Here is a 15617-nt window from a genome sequence, read left to right as displayed (position 1 = left end):
ATATTAAATGGGGCTTACTCCCAGATAAGTGTGCATCACATTGCAGCATCCATCTAGCAACGCAGTCTTTTGGCTTTACATACACCTTGCTGAACCTGAGCAGCTTAGAAAGTGAAGCTTAGCTTCATTGTATATTAATTAAGGTAAACTTTGTTAAATCTCAGCTGTTAATATCCTCCTTGCTAAGCCTACAAAAGACTAGTGCTGTGCCAAATACAGCCCCTTATTTTTGGGAATGTTTTCTTTCCCTGAAAAAAGAGCTGCCTCTTTCACAGTGAAGGTTAGAATTTTGGAGATTTTTCTCCTTGGGGAGAGGGACTGGGGGCCTTAGCTAGACCTAAGGTTTATCCCGTGGTTGTCTGGGGGTCATCCCTGCCTGCTCCCAGGATATCCTGTGTGTCATTTACATGAACAGGGATGACCCGGGACAATCCCAAGATAAACATTAGGTCTAGCTAAGGCCAGGGTTTCCACATACCCTTTTAAAGTGTAGCTGGTTGCTGAAGGATTTACTTTTGGTGTGTATTTTAACACACACACACACACACACACACACACACACACACACCTGCACTTGGATGAGCCTGGCAGTTCTTCATGAATGCCTATTGGAAACCACGTGACCTCTTCCTCTCCAATAGGCATTCAGGAAGAACTCTTGGGCTCCTGCAAGTTCAAGGAGTTTTTTTAAAAAAATGCCCAAAATGTCAAAAAGACACCAAGTTCAGTGTGTAATATCTGTGTAAAACACTGGTTTTCAAACTGTTCTTGGGGGACCTCCCATTTTCTTGAGTGCTTATCTTCTCAAAAGCCACAATCTTTTTTTTTTACTGTGTTTTGTTTTTAATATTACTATAAACTGCTTTGAGAGGTTGCTTATGCCTGAATATCAGCAGAGGAGTGTTTGAAATAAAATGAGGCATCAAAATAGTAGTTTGACACTAGAACCGTGAACCCAGAGGAGGGGGCGCAGACCATCTAGCAGGCCAACTGCTAAATTCCATTTTGGAGAAGCTCCAAAATGGTGGGAGGGGCATGGCAAAAGGGGCGGGGCCAAAATACCCCAAATACCCACATATTTTGGCTTAGAACTCTTACTGTCAGTAACTAACCCTTAGGAGAGACAGTTTTAGAGTAGAAGGAAAGGTATACAAAAGTGGGGAAGCAACCAAAAGATCAATGGAGAGGGGGAGAAAGGGGACATGGCTATCTGTGGAACCCAGGAGGGGTGGATTAGAACTCCAGAATGGCCAGATTTGTCCTGTGGTTCTGGACCCCTGACCTATTGGTGGGCTCTCCCTCAGTGGACGTATTCTAGTAGAGGCTGGATTGGACAGCCTTCTTTGGGGATGCCTTCCGTCTAGTTTTCCTGCACTGGCAGGAGATTGGTTTAAATGGCCTACAAGACCCATCCCAACTCTACGATATTCTGAACTGAAATAAAATAAATCAATTTACCCCTGCAACATACAGCAGAAGACAGCCATGTTTTTCTATATTCAGTTGCCACAGAATAGGCTTTCAAATGAGCTCTAGCCCATGTTTGATTCTGAGTTTCCTGCCAACATTGAACTAGTCAATGTCCCACTCATTCATCACCCCCAGGACGCCGGGAAACCAGGGGGCATGTTTTGCTCCATTCTGTGGGATAGGATGCTCAGGAGCTATTGTGTCAACCACCCAGGCCATTTCTCAATTCAAGAGATCAACCAGAGCTTTGAGAGAATCACCTGACAACATGACAGGAAAATCCCCAGGAGCCGTCACATAAGAACATAAGAAGAGCCATGCTAGATCAGACCAAGGCTTCATCTAGTCCTGCACACCGTTCACGAAGTGGCCAACCAGCTGTCGACCAGGGACCAACAAAGCAGGACATGGTGCAACAGCACCCTCTCACCCATGCTCCCCAGCAACTGATGTCTATAGGCTTACTGCCTCTGATACTGGACATAGCACATAGCCATCAGGTCTAGTAGCCATTGATAGTGAGAGTTGGGTGCCGCTGCTTAAAGGCCATGACACATTTCTCACTGACCTATTTCTTTATTTGCAAGGTCATCCTATCACTTGTATTACATTTTTATCATATACTTTCCCTTCTATTTACTGTTAATAAATTATTGTTACTCGTTTTATTTCTTCCCTCAAGATCATTCATCTTGAAACACTAAGAGCTTTCCAATGAAGGGAAATATCCCTGTAAACAGATCATGCTCCACCTATTTACGCCTACTGTTAAATAAGGTCTTTGTTGCCACTTAGAGCTGTCTTGTCTCTCATTTTGCAAAGGTTCTGATGATTCTCTTCCCCCTCCCCGTTATGTCTTTAATGAAAAATGAGATTTTTCTCACCACCTTGGCAAATATTTTCCCCGGCAGGTATGCTGTCGAACATGTTGCATTGACAGCATGACATGGAATCTAAACAGCACAGAGAGACTAATTACGGGTAGAAAATTACACCAAAAGACCAATTTTCTCATGATGAAAATGACAGCCTGGTGCCCTGCCTCCTAGCCAAATTGGGCATGTTGCCTGTGAAACATTCTTATATCATGTTATATTATGAGCCACGGCAATTGCGGGCGGGCAGGCGGGGAGTGGGGGGGAGGGCGGCATGCTTGCACAGTTAGCAGCAAGCTTGGGAAAGCAAGACGAGTTGACAGCTAAGTAAGGTATCACATTAACTGCCTGATCCTATCCTGCCTCTTTAGCTTTAGCCCAAGCAGGAGGCGTTTCTAGTGCTAGCCCAAGTTAGATTACTGCAAATTAGATTACTGTAATGCCTTCTACACGGGGCAGCCTTTGAAGACGGTTCGGAAGCTGCAGCTTGTGCAGAATGCTGCGGCCAGATTGATAGCCGGAACAGGGAGGTTTGAGCATATAACACCGATTCTGGCCCGCTTGCATTGGCTGCCTATACATTTCCAAGCCCAATTCAAGGTGCTGGTTTTAACCTATAAAGCCCTACATGGCTTGGGACTGCAATACCTGATGGAACGCCTCTCCCGACATGAATCTACCCATACGCTGCGCTCAACATCTAAGGTCCTCCTCCATGTGCCTACTCCGAGGGAAGCTCGGAGGATGGCAACAAGGGAGAGGGCCTTCTCGGTGGTGGCCCCCCGACTGTGGAATGATCTCCCCGATGAGGCTCGCCTGGCACCAACATTGTTATCTTTCAGGTGCCAGGTCAAGACTTTTCTCTTCTCCCAGGCATTTAACAGCATTTAACAACGCTGTTTGTTTTTTAATGGACCCCAGAACTGTTGTTTTTTAAATGGATACTCTTGTTTTTATACTGTTGTTTTTGTTTTTGATGGTTTTTACATTTTGTATACTTTTTAATGTTTACTGTTTTAACTTTCGTGAACTGCCCAGAGAGCTTCGGCTGTGGGGTGGTATATAAATGTAATAAATAAATAAATAAATAAATATAGCTGGGACAAAGTCAGAAGTCTTTCCCCGCCCCCATTTTCCAGGCTCTTATACTAGGCCTAAGACCCTCCAAGTTGACTTGAGATCTGACAAGCTAAGTTAAGAACCGACCTACACATTTTGCTTATTGCATAGCATTTATCTCCATCTAAATTAATTACAGCCACGGTCAAGGGAGTTGTAATTCATACTTTATGTGCAGTGTGTGGTGAGGGGAGGCTTATCGCTTAAAAATTGCTCCCTGCACATGGTCTGGAACTTTAGAAAAGGGTTCCCATTGGCACAGAGGGGACGTTCTCCCCATTACTCTAAGACAAATGATGAGATACTCAAAAATAACCCTAGTGGGCATGGAACACCTATTAATTAATTAATTTTACAATATTTATATACTCCTCCATATATAAAATAGAATCCGGAGCAGTGAACATAAGAAATAAAATAATAAAAAGATTAAAACAGCATTTTAAAATGGTTCATTTTTAAAACTATACCAATAAAAACTGTGGCTGGTCAGTTGAGAAATGCTTTGTGGAAAAGAGCTGTTTTCAGGAGGTGATGGTAGCAGCCCAATGTTTTCACCTGCCTGAACTCTAGGAGCAGGGAATTCCAAAATAAAGGGAATTTCAACCCCTCACATCTCCAGTTAAAAGTATAATGTTGTAGATTATGTTGTGGACCCTAGAGCTGCTTCTGTCTGGGTAGACAATAATGAGCTACATCAGGAACTAGGTAAGCAATAATGAGCTAGATCAAGAACTTTTTTGGGATAGTGGGCAGATTTTGAATTTTCTGACAATGTCATGAATGTTCACACACACACACACACACACCAGATGGATTCCTCTGACATCCCTCTCCTTAATCCAGGGTCTTTTCTCAGACAGTGGCCAGGTGTCTCCTGGAAGCCCACAAGCAGAGCATAAGGACACAAGCTCTGCCTTGCTGCTTGCCCCCTACCAACCATGGGTGTTCAAAGGAAGAGTGTCTCCAAACCTTGAGGTTCTTTTTAGCTTTTAGGACTTTGATAGACCTAACCCCGCACCCTAGATTTCACTCATCCTCCTTTAATGTGATCTAAGGTAGCACTCATCAGTGGTTTCGAAAGGTGGGAAGACAAACTTATTTTCATCCTAAATCTACTTCCATTCAGTTTCATTGGGTGATTCTGAGATCTAACCTTACAAGAGACGGAGATCATTTTTTCTCTAGAAGATTTCTCAAGCTGGTGATCTGCACATCACTGCCTGAAAAGAACTCCAAGTATCTATCCTTGGCCACTCACCCTCTTTCCCAGATCCTTTCCTGTACTCTTTCATCAAGGCTTGCATCTGCAAAATGTTCACCATCTGCAAAAACATAATGGTCCTCGGTCACATGCTATGAGCAGTGTAAAATATTCCCTCGGTCCCTCCTTCAACAGGTCTTGCCTTGCCTAGCTTAAGACAAAGTGATCATCAGTTCAATCCTGGCCCGCACATCCATTTCCCATTCCTCTTCCTCCCTTGTGATTTTCCATCGCAGGCCTCATTAGCCTGGAAGTCCTCCAAAGTGTTTTTGGAAGCCGCTACCATCTTCACTAATCACTCTCCTGGTTTATTCCAACTTACTCTGGTGCAGTGGAATGGCTAGAGGGCTGGGTTTGGATGGGGAGAAATCTGGGTCATTTTCCCTGTTCAACTACCAAGCAACATCTGGAACGCTTTGGGCAAATTGCTGTTCCTTGGAGTTGTGAGACGGAAGTGCTGCTCTAAGCACCATGGAGGAAGAATGGACTATGGGATGGAAATATAATAGATGTTGCACTAGTGCCCCATGACTTGCAGAAATCCCCTCACATACACATAGATCCCCGCACCTTATAGGGAGCCAAGACTCCAACGTTGATTTCAGTTAAGGGAGAAGTCAGTGGGGAAGCCCTGTAGTGCGGGAAATACATATATGTACCACAATCGATGCAAAATCAGAGCCAGGATGGTTAGAGTAGGGTGACCATATGACCAGATTTGCCCGGGTTTTTGATGACAAATCCGGGAGGGGGAGGGTAAATCCGGATTTTTCCAAAGAGCAGCTCTAATGGGAATTAACAAAAATGCTTTTAACTCCATCATTTTTTAAGATAAAGACATGAAACTTGGCACAATGGTAGCTCTTAGGAAGGGCTTTAGTTATACCAAATTTGAAACAGATCCATTCATTCATTGATTTTTCAGGATTTTTTTTAAATTGAGGTTTTAAAATTATTATTTTTAAAAATTGTAATTTTTAAAGATAAAGAGCTGAAAGTTGGCACCATGATAGCTTTTAGGTAGAGCTTTAGCCATACCAAATTTGAAACAGATCTGTTCATCCATTGATTTTTAGGAATTTTTTAAAATTTGAGGATTTAATTTTTTTTTAAAAAAAATGTTATTTTAAAAGAAAAAGAGATGAAATGGCACCATGATTGCTCTTAACAAGGACTTTAGCTATGCTAAGTTTGAAAAAGATCTGTCCATTCATTGAGTTTTAGGATTTTTAAAAAAAGTTTGAGGTTTTAAAATTATTATTTTTAAATAATTTTAACATGGCGACCATGTTGTCCTCCTTTTTGGTTTCCAAAATATGGTCACCCTAGGTTAGAGTGGAGGCTGGGGCCTTAGCTAGACCTAAGGATTATCCCAGGCAAATGGAGGGCTCGTCCCTGCCAGCTCCAAGGATCCCCTGTGTGTCATTTGGATGCACATGGATGATCCCAGGACAATCCCAGGATATAGGCCTGGTCTAGCCATGGCCTGGGACTCAGGAGATCCAGGTTCTAGTCCCCAATCAGCCATGAAGCTCATTGGGTGACTTTGGGGCAGTCACTGAGGGCTCATCTACACCAAGCAGGATATTCCACTATGAAAGCGGTATATAAAAGGCAGGAGCCACACTATTGCTTTATAGCGGTACTGAAGTGCACTGACAACTGCTGGGGCCCATTGAGACATGCTATATACCGCTTTCATACTGCTATATGCTGCTTGGTGTGGCTCCTGCCTTTTATATACCGCTTTCATACTGCTATATGCTGCTTGGTGTAGATGAGCCCTGACTCTCAGCCTAACCTACCTCACAGGGTTGTTGTGAGAATAAAATGGAGAGGAGGAAGGCCATGCAACGAAGGGCATTAGAAAGAGGGTCTCAGAATTGTGTGTTTGTGCAGGAAGTAGAGAGGTCTTCAAAGTCTGAATGTGTGAAGTGGTGCCAATGCACAAGCCTTGAGCTAATGTATATAAATGAGAAGTGTGAAGGGGTGAAGTAGTGTCCACCACCCACAACAGCCACCCTAATGTTAGAGTAGAGAAACTTGTGATGATCATACACAAGTTTTTTTAAAAAATGAAATTTAAAAATAAAAAAAGCCAGCCAGCCAGCCGACAGCAAACCCCGTTAACAGCAGCAGCTTGCAGTGGAGTGAGGATATAGCCAGAAAAGATATTTGAGGAAAGCGGAAACTGTATCACACAGAGTATATAGCAAAAGCTTCAAAGTACAGCAAAAGGTCTTCCTCAGTTGTTTCCCTTGTATTTGTTTCCAGATTGGGGCTAGATCTACACCAAGCATGGTTTGACACTTTGAAAATGGTTTCAAAACTGTATATGGAGTGTGCCCTCCTGTGCCCCAACAGTTGCCACTACTGTTATAAACCATTTTAAAGCATTAGTGTAGATCCTGCCAGGAAGCCCCTTGAACCTGGGACCTGTCCTCTGATTCTTTTAACATTGGGACCAACGAACCAATGAAATTTATAGATGTGGAGGGCAAATCCGAAAGGATCTTTAATGGAAATCAGATAAAGGGATTTAATGCATTACCTAATCTTAATTTGCAGATACATTTCACTGTAAAACTGACCTGTTTCTTAAACCCCCAGTTGAGGTCTCAAAATGTTTAGCAACAATTCTGCATCCCATGAAAAAGGCAAATCATTGTCTCTTTCGTAACTAAGAGAGACAAGGCCCAGAACTGAGTGTGCCACAGGGCTCCCCTGATGGCTTTATTTTTCCCTATTCATCTGCCAAACAAAATGGAGTTGGTGGGATTTTTTGACACCTACAAAGGCATTCCAGTGAATATACATCTGGGCAGATGACGTGAAAGAGATACAGAGGGAAAAGTGGAGATATCTTGGACAGATACACATGTGCTCTCGGTAACCTGCATTTTGGAGAAAGGGGAAAAGGTGTTGCTGTCATTGTTTGCCACTTGCAGGCTGGGCCAAAAGCAGTGACCATCTGCCAAAGATAATGTGACTCTTAAATAATGTGACCATATGGAAAAGAGGACAGGGCTCCTGTATCTTTAACAGTTGTCTAGAAAAGGGAATTTCAGCAGGTGTCATTTGTATGCATGCAGCACCTAGTGAAATGACCTCTTCATCACAACACTTAAGGCTGCAGGAGCCCTGCCCTCTTGACCAGATACAAATGAGGGAAGGGCACCTGAAGCTTTTAACTGTTGTGATGAAGAGGGAATTTCACCAGGAGTTGCATGCATACAAACGGCACCTGCTGAAATTCCCTTTTCTATACAACAGTTAAAGATACAGGAGCCCTGTCCTCCTTTCCATATGCTCACCCTATTTTGTATTTCTATCCTACCTTTCCCCCTTTTTCAAGGAACTCATGGTCCTGCTCCTCTTTCCCCTTTTATCCAGTAAAATCTGTTAGTCTGATACTCAGTGACTGGCCCAAAGTCATTTAGGCCACAGCTAGACCTAAGGTTTATCCTAGGATCATCCAGGGTTCGCCCCTGCCTTAGCACTGGATCCCCGGTGTGTCACCTAGATGAACAGGTTTGACCCATGGACGATCCAGGGATAAACCTTAGGTCTAGCTACAGCCCCAGTGAGTAGGGTGACCATATGAAAAGGAGGACAGGGCTCCTGTATCTTTAACAGTAATGTAGAAAAGAGAATTTCAGCAGATGTCAATTGAAGAGGGTGAAATTCCCTCTTCATCACAACAGTTAAAGCTGCAGAAGCCCTGCCCTCTTTTGTATCTGGCCACTCTACTATAGCTAGTGTAGCTTTAACTGTTGTGATGAAGAGGGAATTTCACCCACCAATTGACACCTGCTGAAATTCCCGTTCCTACATTACTGTTAAAGATACAGGAGCCCTGTCCTCCTTTTCATATGGTCACCCTACCAGTGAGCTTCATGGCTGAGTGTGGACTAGATGTCCCACGTCCCAGTCCAACACTCTAACCCCTATACCATACTGTCTGGCTGTCAATTGTTCACATTTTTCTGGCATTAACAGAATATTTCTGCATTTAGCTTGATGTGAGAAATTTCTGCCTTGTTTTATGTATAACTGTGGTTTTCACTAAAGAAAGTTTATTCAATTCAAGCCCTTGCACATTTTATTCCAACTAAACCCCATTGGACCCCTGCTGGCAGATATAATCAAGGACTCCCTTAAATCACTGTAGGGTGTGTGGAATATGAATGGATTCCATCTGATCCCTCAGAAGATCTCCTTTCATTTCAATGAAGAGATGGTTCATGTATGAAATAAGCTATACACATGCAGGTGTGTGCAGGTGTTTTGTGCACAAATTCTCAGTCCACATAAATTCTCTGTGCCAACACAGGACAGGACACCGTGTTGGCACTGCATACGAACCACATCTCAAACACATATTTGCAGGCATGGGGCACCAAGAAATGAAGCAGTTAGAGATGTGTTTTTTTAATGCACAAATTAATATTCTGTGGAAGTTTCATTTAGCAAAGAAAATCCATCTTTCTCAGTGAATGGCACACTTATAATCTCCCCGTTATGTTGCCTGGGAATGTGGAGTGGAGAAACAGTGGGCTGGGTGAGTAAAATACATGTTACAAAGGTTAGAAAAAGCCACTAAGCAATTTTTATTGTCTGTTTTTCATCAAGATACTGAAAGTTGAAAATTTCACCCAGTGTTAATAATACAGTATTAGTTACACGTGACTGCCTTATTGGAACTAAACCAACATGACTTCTGCTCACTCAGTCCTAAATTTCTCTAGCGGGCAGCTATTTAAGCATACAAAAACCTTCCTAATTCATAATATAGGTCAGTGCTTAACTATGGGTGTTTTAACTATGGACCAAGTGCTATTCTGCACATTGGATGACATTGTCCTAGGAATACTGCTGTATACAATACACAATAGGATCTTTTTTTAACGCACACACACACAAATAGATATGCACAAAACCTCTTCATGAAAGAAATAGTACTCTTAAAAAGAGGCAGTCAGAAGATGTGTGTAGGATGGATGCTTAGCCTTCACTGAAGTAGTGCAGTAAAATATGGAAAATACCACAAGAAAATCCACCAGTACCGCATCCAGAATGATTTGACATGACCCAGTCCAAGTGAAGCACTTTCAAGCCCCATTGATTCTAATGAGAAAGATGAGTACATAGTAACTTAAGTGCCATGCTGGATCAGACCAAGGGTCCATCTAGTCCAGCACTCTCTTCATACAGTGGCCAACCAACTGTTGACTAGGGATCAACAAAGCAGGACAAGGGGCAACACCATACTCTCACCCATGTTCCCCAGCAACTGGTGCACACAGGCTTACTGCACCAGATACTGGTCGTAGCATATAACAATCAGAACTAGCAGCCATTGATAGCCTTCTCCTCCAGCAATTTATACAAGCCCCAATTGGTGGCCATCACTATATCGTGTGGTAGTGAATTCCATAATTTAACTATGCAGTGTATGAAGAAATACTTCCTTTATTTGTCCTGAATCTCCCACCGATCAGCTTCATGGGATGACCTCGGGTTCTAGTATTTGAGAGAGGGAGAAATGTGTCTCCCTATCCACATTCTCCAAACCATGCATAATTTTGTACATGTCTATCATGTCTCCCCGTGGCCTCCTTTTTTCCAAGCTAAACAATCCCAGGTGTTGTAACCTTCTCTCATATGGGAGAAAGTTAAATGTCCTCCCTGCCCTCCCCCCACCCCACTGAAATCAACAGGACCTAACAACCCTGTTCCGATGACATGCTAAGTCACGGTGGTTAAGCTTTTGAGCTAAACATTGTGGCTTAGCATTTTCATTGTACAAAAATGTATATTTATATTTTGTCACGTACACGTTAATGTCCACATTTTTAAATACACACCATTTTGGACTCATTGTGACAAATATTTGCCCCAGAAGCCTTTGCATCTGGCAAGAGTCTGGTACTAACCTGCATATGCCACCCTGCAAATATTACCCAAAATAGTTATTTGATCTTTCACGTTTTTCTCAGAAGCTAATCTCTCTCATAACTTTATCATTTTCATAGAGAAACAAATGATACATATATTAAAAAGAATGTTCATATGAAAGTTGATTGATTCTAACAGAGGCATCCTACCAAAAGCATTTGTGCTGACATGCTGCGATGTTTGACTGAACTTCTCATAACCACTAAGCTTGCTGACAAGAGAGAAACAAAGTAGAATATTTTTCCAGGTAATTTAGGAAAAACAGAATGTGTTTCAAACAGGGAGGCTGGGGAAAGGAAAAATAGATTATTGTTCATGTTCGGATTTGGGTCCAATCTACATAGAAGTTGCTATAAATGTGTGTGTGTGTGTGTGTGTGTGTGTGTGTGTGTGTGTGTAAAGTTATTGTTCAGGAAATAAGTAGGCCTCAAGGTCCTTACAATTTGTAAAGTGGGGTTGAATGCCTGAGTGTTGATTGGATGGTTGAGGGTAGGGGTGTGCACAGACCCCCCGCTCCGCTTCACTTGCAGATCCGCCATTTTCCGGATCGGGCCGCTCCGCCCCGCCCCCGCTCCGCCCACTTCCGCTCCGCTCCGCCCGGAGCTCCGGATCCGGATCCGGAGCTCCGTTTCCCCCCCCCCATAGGCTTGCATTGAAAGCTAAAAAATTATACAACTTTTTTTCTGTTCAAGTTAGAAACCTCATGTTTGGCACCATGACACCTCATGGGGATATACACACGCATGCCAAGTTTCAAAGCAATCCCATCATCCCCTGATTTTTGGCGAATTTTTGAAAATCGGGCACCCCACACACACCATCCCTGCGAGGTGGGCAGGGGAGGAGGGAGGGAAGGCAGGCAGGCATGCAGCTGGCATTTCTGGGGGCATAAGGAAGTGAGCCAAGGATAAGCCAGTAATGCATATAAAATGGAATAAATCAATCAATAAACAAAGGAGGGGTGGAATTAAAAGCAGCAGTGTTGCTCAATAAACAACAAGAAGAACTTTTTTTAAAAGGCTATATCTGTCTTTTACCAGCAATAGGGGGACGTGCCCGGGGGAGGGGGAAGTAGCTGCCAGTTCAAGACACTGACAGCCACAGCTCTGAGAAGAAGTAAAACGCTCACTTTGACTCAGAACAGGCATTGCTCCACCACTGAAAAGTGACCATTCACTTCAACTCATGATAGGCATTGCTCCACCGTTTTACTCTCTTTGGAAGGCTCTAATGGCCTTCCAGTGCAGGAGAGAGTGGGGGCACGTCCACGATGAGATGCCCTAGGGGAGCTCATCCCCTTGCACCACATCGATTCAGTTGTTCACCAAGGTTAGGGTGGGGAGCAGTGCTGTGTTTCTATCTCTTATTCTTGGCTTAGTATATGATTTCAGGTTGTGTTTGTGCATTTGGTGGGGCTACTGTGTTAAAAAACACGGGGAAAAGCCCGTTCAGATGAAGAAAGAGAAGTTTCCCAGAATCCCAAGTTACCTGTTTTGCCTATGCCCTCCTCCAACTTTGGGATCATCATGACCGGGAGCTGACTCTGCCCCTCAGCCCTTTGAAAAAGGTATTTTTCCCGCCGATTTTTTAAAAACGTCTAGCCCGCGACCCGTACGATGCAGAAAGTTGAGAGTGGTCTCAAAATGACCCCCATCCACGACTCTCTGTGCACAAGAATTTTCAGAACGATAGCTTAAACCCCCCCCCCAGTTATCCCCGATTCTTTCCCTCAATGCAATCCTATGGGCGAAAAGCCGAAAACGCAGTTTGAGCCGCGCGGTTGACCCGATTTTCACAAAAATATAGCCCGCGACCCGTACGATGCAGAAAGTTGAGAGTGGTCTCAAAATGACCCCCATCCACGACTCTCTGTGCACAAGAATTTCCAGAACGATAGCTTAAACCCCCCCCCAGTTATCCCCGATTCTTTCCCTCAATGCAATCCTATGGGCGAAAAGCCGAAAACGCAGTTTGAGCCGCGCGGTTGACCCGATTTTCACAAAAATATAGCCCGTGACCCAGACAACGCAGAAAGTTGAGAGTGGTCTCAAAATGACCCCCATCCACGACTCTCTGTGCACAAGAATTTCCAGAACGATAGCTTCAAAAACAACGTAGTTATGCGCGATTATTTGCCGCAATGCAATCCTATGGCGAAATGTTTTCAAGATGGCGACCGGAGCGCTCCGCCTGAACTCGGAGCTCCGAAAAATGGTCGCTTCTCTTCGCCTTGCTTCTAGGGGGTCCGCGGTCCGCTCCTACTCCGCCTCTGGGTAAGGCGGAGCAGGCCAATCCGCTACTGCTTCTACGCTCCTAATCGGAGCGGAGCACATCCCTAGTTGAGGGGGAGTGCAGATTGGATGAGTAAGGGTGGGAGGAGCTGGAGAAATGTTTCTATATATATAGTTAAGTGAGTGAGAGGAGGGGTATATGAGATGGTATGAAGTGGTATGAGATGGTATGAAGTGGTATGAGATGGTATGTGCGTAGAGAGCAAGAGATACAGTGTGTAGGTTAGAATTCTGTGAAGTAGAGAGAAGTAGATGATTTTAGGACTCTATGGTGGAACCTTGCAATAAAGAAGTGACGGAAACCAATACGCTTAGAACCTTATAACCATACACATTTTATTTATTTCTATACCCCCCCAATAGCCGGAGCTCTCTGGGCAGTTCACAAAAATTAAAAACATTCAAAGTATACAGTGCAAAGTTCACATTTGCACTGAGGAAACCATTAAGCTTGTACACGCATTTACTTAAGTTAATAAATTCAAATTATATTTACAAACAACTGGTGTGGTTTGTGGAGGAATGTCTGAGGAGAAAACAATTAATGGTGGCAGCGGAATGGGGAACGTAGGGCTAGATTGCTGGGCTGTGGAGCTGTGGGGCCTGAAGAATAAAGGCGAGACAGGAGCAGCAGCAGGAGGCCTAAACCCTCACACACATAATTAGCACGTAGGGGATTGAAGTGGTCCTGGGTGCTAGTGGCCTGGATAGTCCTGTCAGGCAGCTTGTGGGTATCTCAGGTGAAGTTGAGATGACACAGGAGGGCAGGACGTCATAGAAGTGTCTTCCAACGCTGATGCAGTTTAAAAGTGCATTTTAAAGTTATTATTCCAGCAGGCCTTCCCTTCTTAGAAACTTATTGTTGACAATTATATATTGTTTTTATGCTGTATGGCTTTATTGATTTTTTATTTTAAAAAAAGATTTTTATGCTACGTATGGCGTTTTATTGATTGTTTTTATCTTGTTTAGATTGTTTTAGCTTTGTTTGTGGCCTAGGGTATTCTGTATATAGGTGGGGTATATTACTATTATTATTATTATTATTATTATTATTATTATTATTATTATTATTATACTTGAATTCACATTTACTCCTCGCATGGCACACATAGTGAATTAATGTGGTGTAGACTTAACATAAATCTTGCTTTTGTGAGGCAAACATGATCTCAAACTGCATTAATTTCACTACGTAGGCAGGGTCTTGGGACATTACCCAGGGCTTTGCTAGACCTACCGGGTGTTCCGTCGTTGAGGAGTGGTGAAAGCGGCTTTTCCCGTTCAGCCGTGACGCCTCATCATCCACACCTGCCTTCGATTTGTGGCGGAAGTTTGCACCGGTTGTGCTGCTGCCGCCGCGAGCACGATTGCGCAGCCACACCGGCCTGATTGCCGCGGCTTTTTTTTCCGCTTGCCGCACGGTTTGAGCAAGTCCGAAAGTCCGCAAACTTGTGCAGCTGTCAGCGATGCCGGCGGCGGCGGCAGTGCCAGTGCCAGCTGAAGTGCTGCTGGTGCTGTTGAGGGTCAACATTGATGCGCTCACTTCCTGATGGGGGTCGTGGCGGCTGTCATATGACCCGAGGTCAATCGTCTGCATGGGCACTCTGTGCCTACATCTCCCATCATGCCTCTGAGGTGTCGGCGCTGATGACCGCCTCTGTGCCCTCTCCCCCATCCCAAGGAGCCAACCCACATCTGGCCGTAGCCATGGCAGCAGCCCACAAACAGCTCTGCCGTCTGCCAGCCTGATACCCACACCAACAGGCAGCGTACAGCACTGCCATTATGCAGCCACGGTGGCGGACCACCGCGAGGAGTCACCAACTTCCCATGAAGGCGGACTGTGGGATGCCCGGCTTTCCGAAAACTGACCCACGCAGAGGTTGCAGTAGAAAAAACAGGCGCACATGCCCCAGCCATCCCCAGCAGCGCACCAGCCACTTTTCCGGTCCTCCGGTCCTGCGCAAATTGTCACTGTGGAAATAAAAAAAAAGCCTCTCCGTCACGCTGCCCCAGCTGGCGGGCTGGGCGCCAATGGCGGAGGCGGCTTGACCAAAGCCGCTGGCCACTCCCCTTAGCACGCCTTTTCCTGACCAGTGCGGACCGCAGTAACCTCACATCCTCCCACACCTACTCCGAATTACCGCGGGCTGCCAGGAAAAGGCGCACTAGAACTCACTTTTTTAAAGTCGGGAGAAAGAGGCTTCACCGCAGGATAACGATGGATCCTGGTGAACGTCATCTGGAAGCCTCGACACGACTGCGGAAGGTAACGCGCGCTACAGCCTCGTCTAGTAATGCACCCAGTTTCTTTACTTCCTTTTTAAAAAAAAACATGTATTGAGCATATGCAAAGGTGTGATGGTGCAAAGGAACTTGCACCATTTGAGGTTTCTAAAGTGCATGACGGAGCTATCGAAAGGGGTGTGATGAGTGGTGCGTTAGAGGTTAGAGCCGCGCCAAAAATCAGGGGATGATGGGATTGCCTTGAGTCTGGGCGTCCTTGTGGACACATGGATAAGCTGTCCTGGTGCCGAGTTTGAGGTTTCTAACATGCAAATTGACAGAGCTATCCCAAGGGGTGTGAATGGGGTGCCCGATTTTCAAAAATTCGCCAAAAATCAGGGGATGATGGGA

The sequence above is a fragment of the Elgaria multicarinata genome, chromosome 6, assembly GCF_023053635.1.
Source record: "Elgaria multicarinata webbii isolate HBS135686 ecotype San Diego chromosome 6, rElgMul1.1.pri, whole genome shotgun sequence".
NCBI lineage: Eukaryota > Metazoa > Chordata > Lepidosauria > Squamata > Anguidae > Elgaria > Elgaria multicarinata.
Note: the sequence above shows the minus strand (reverse complement) of the source record.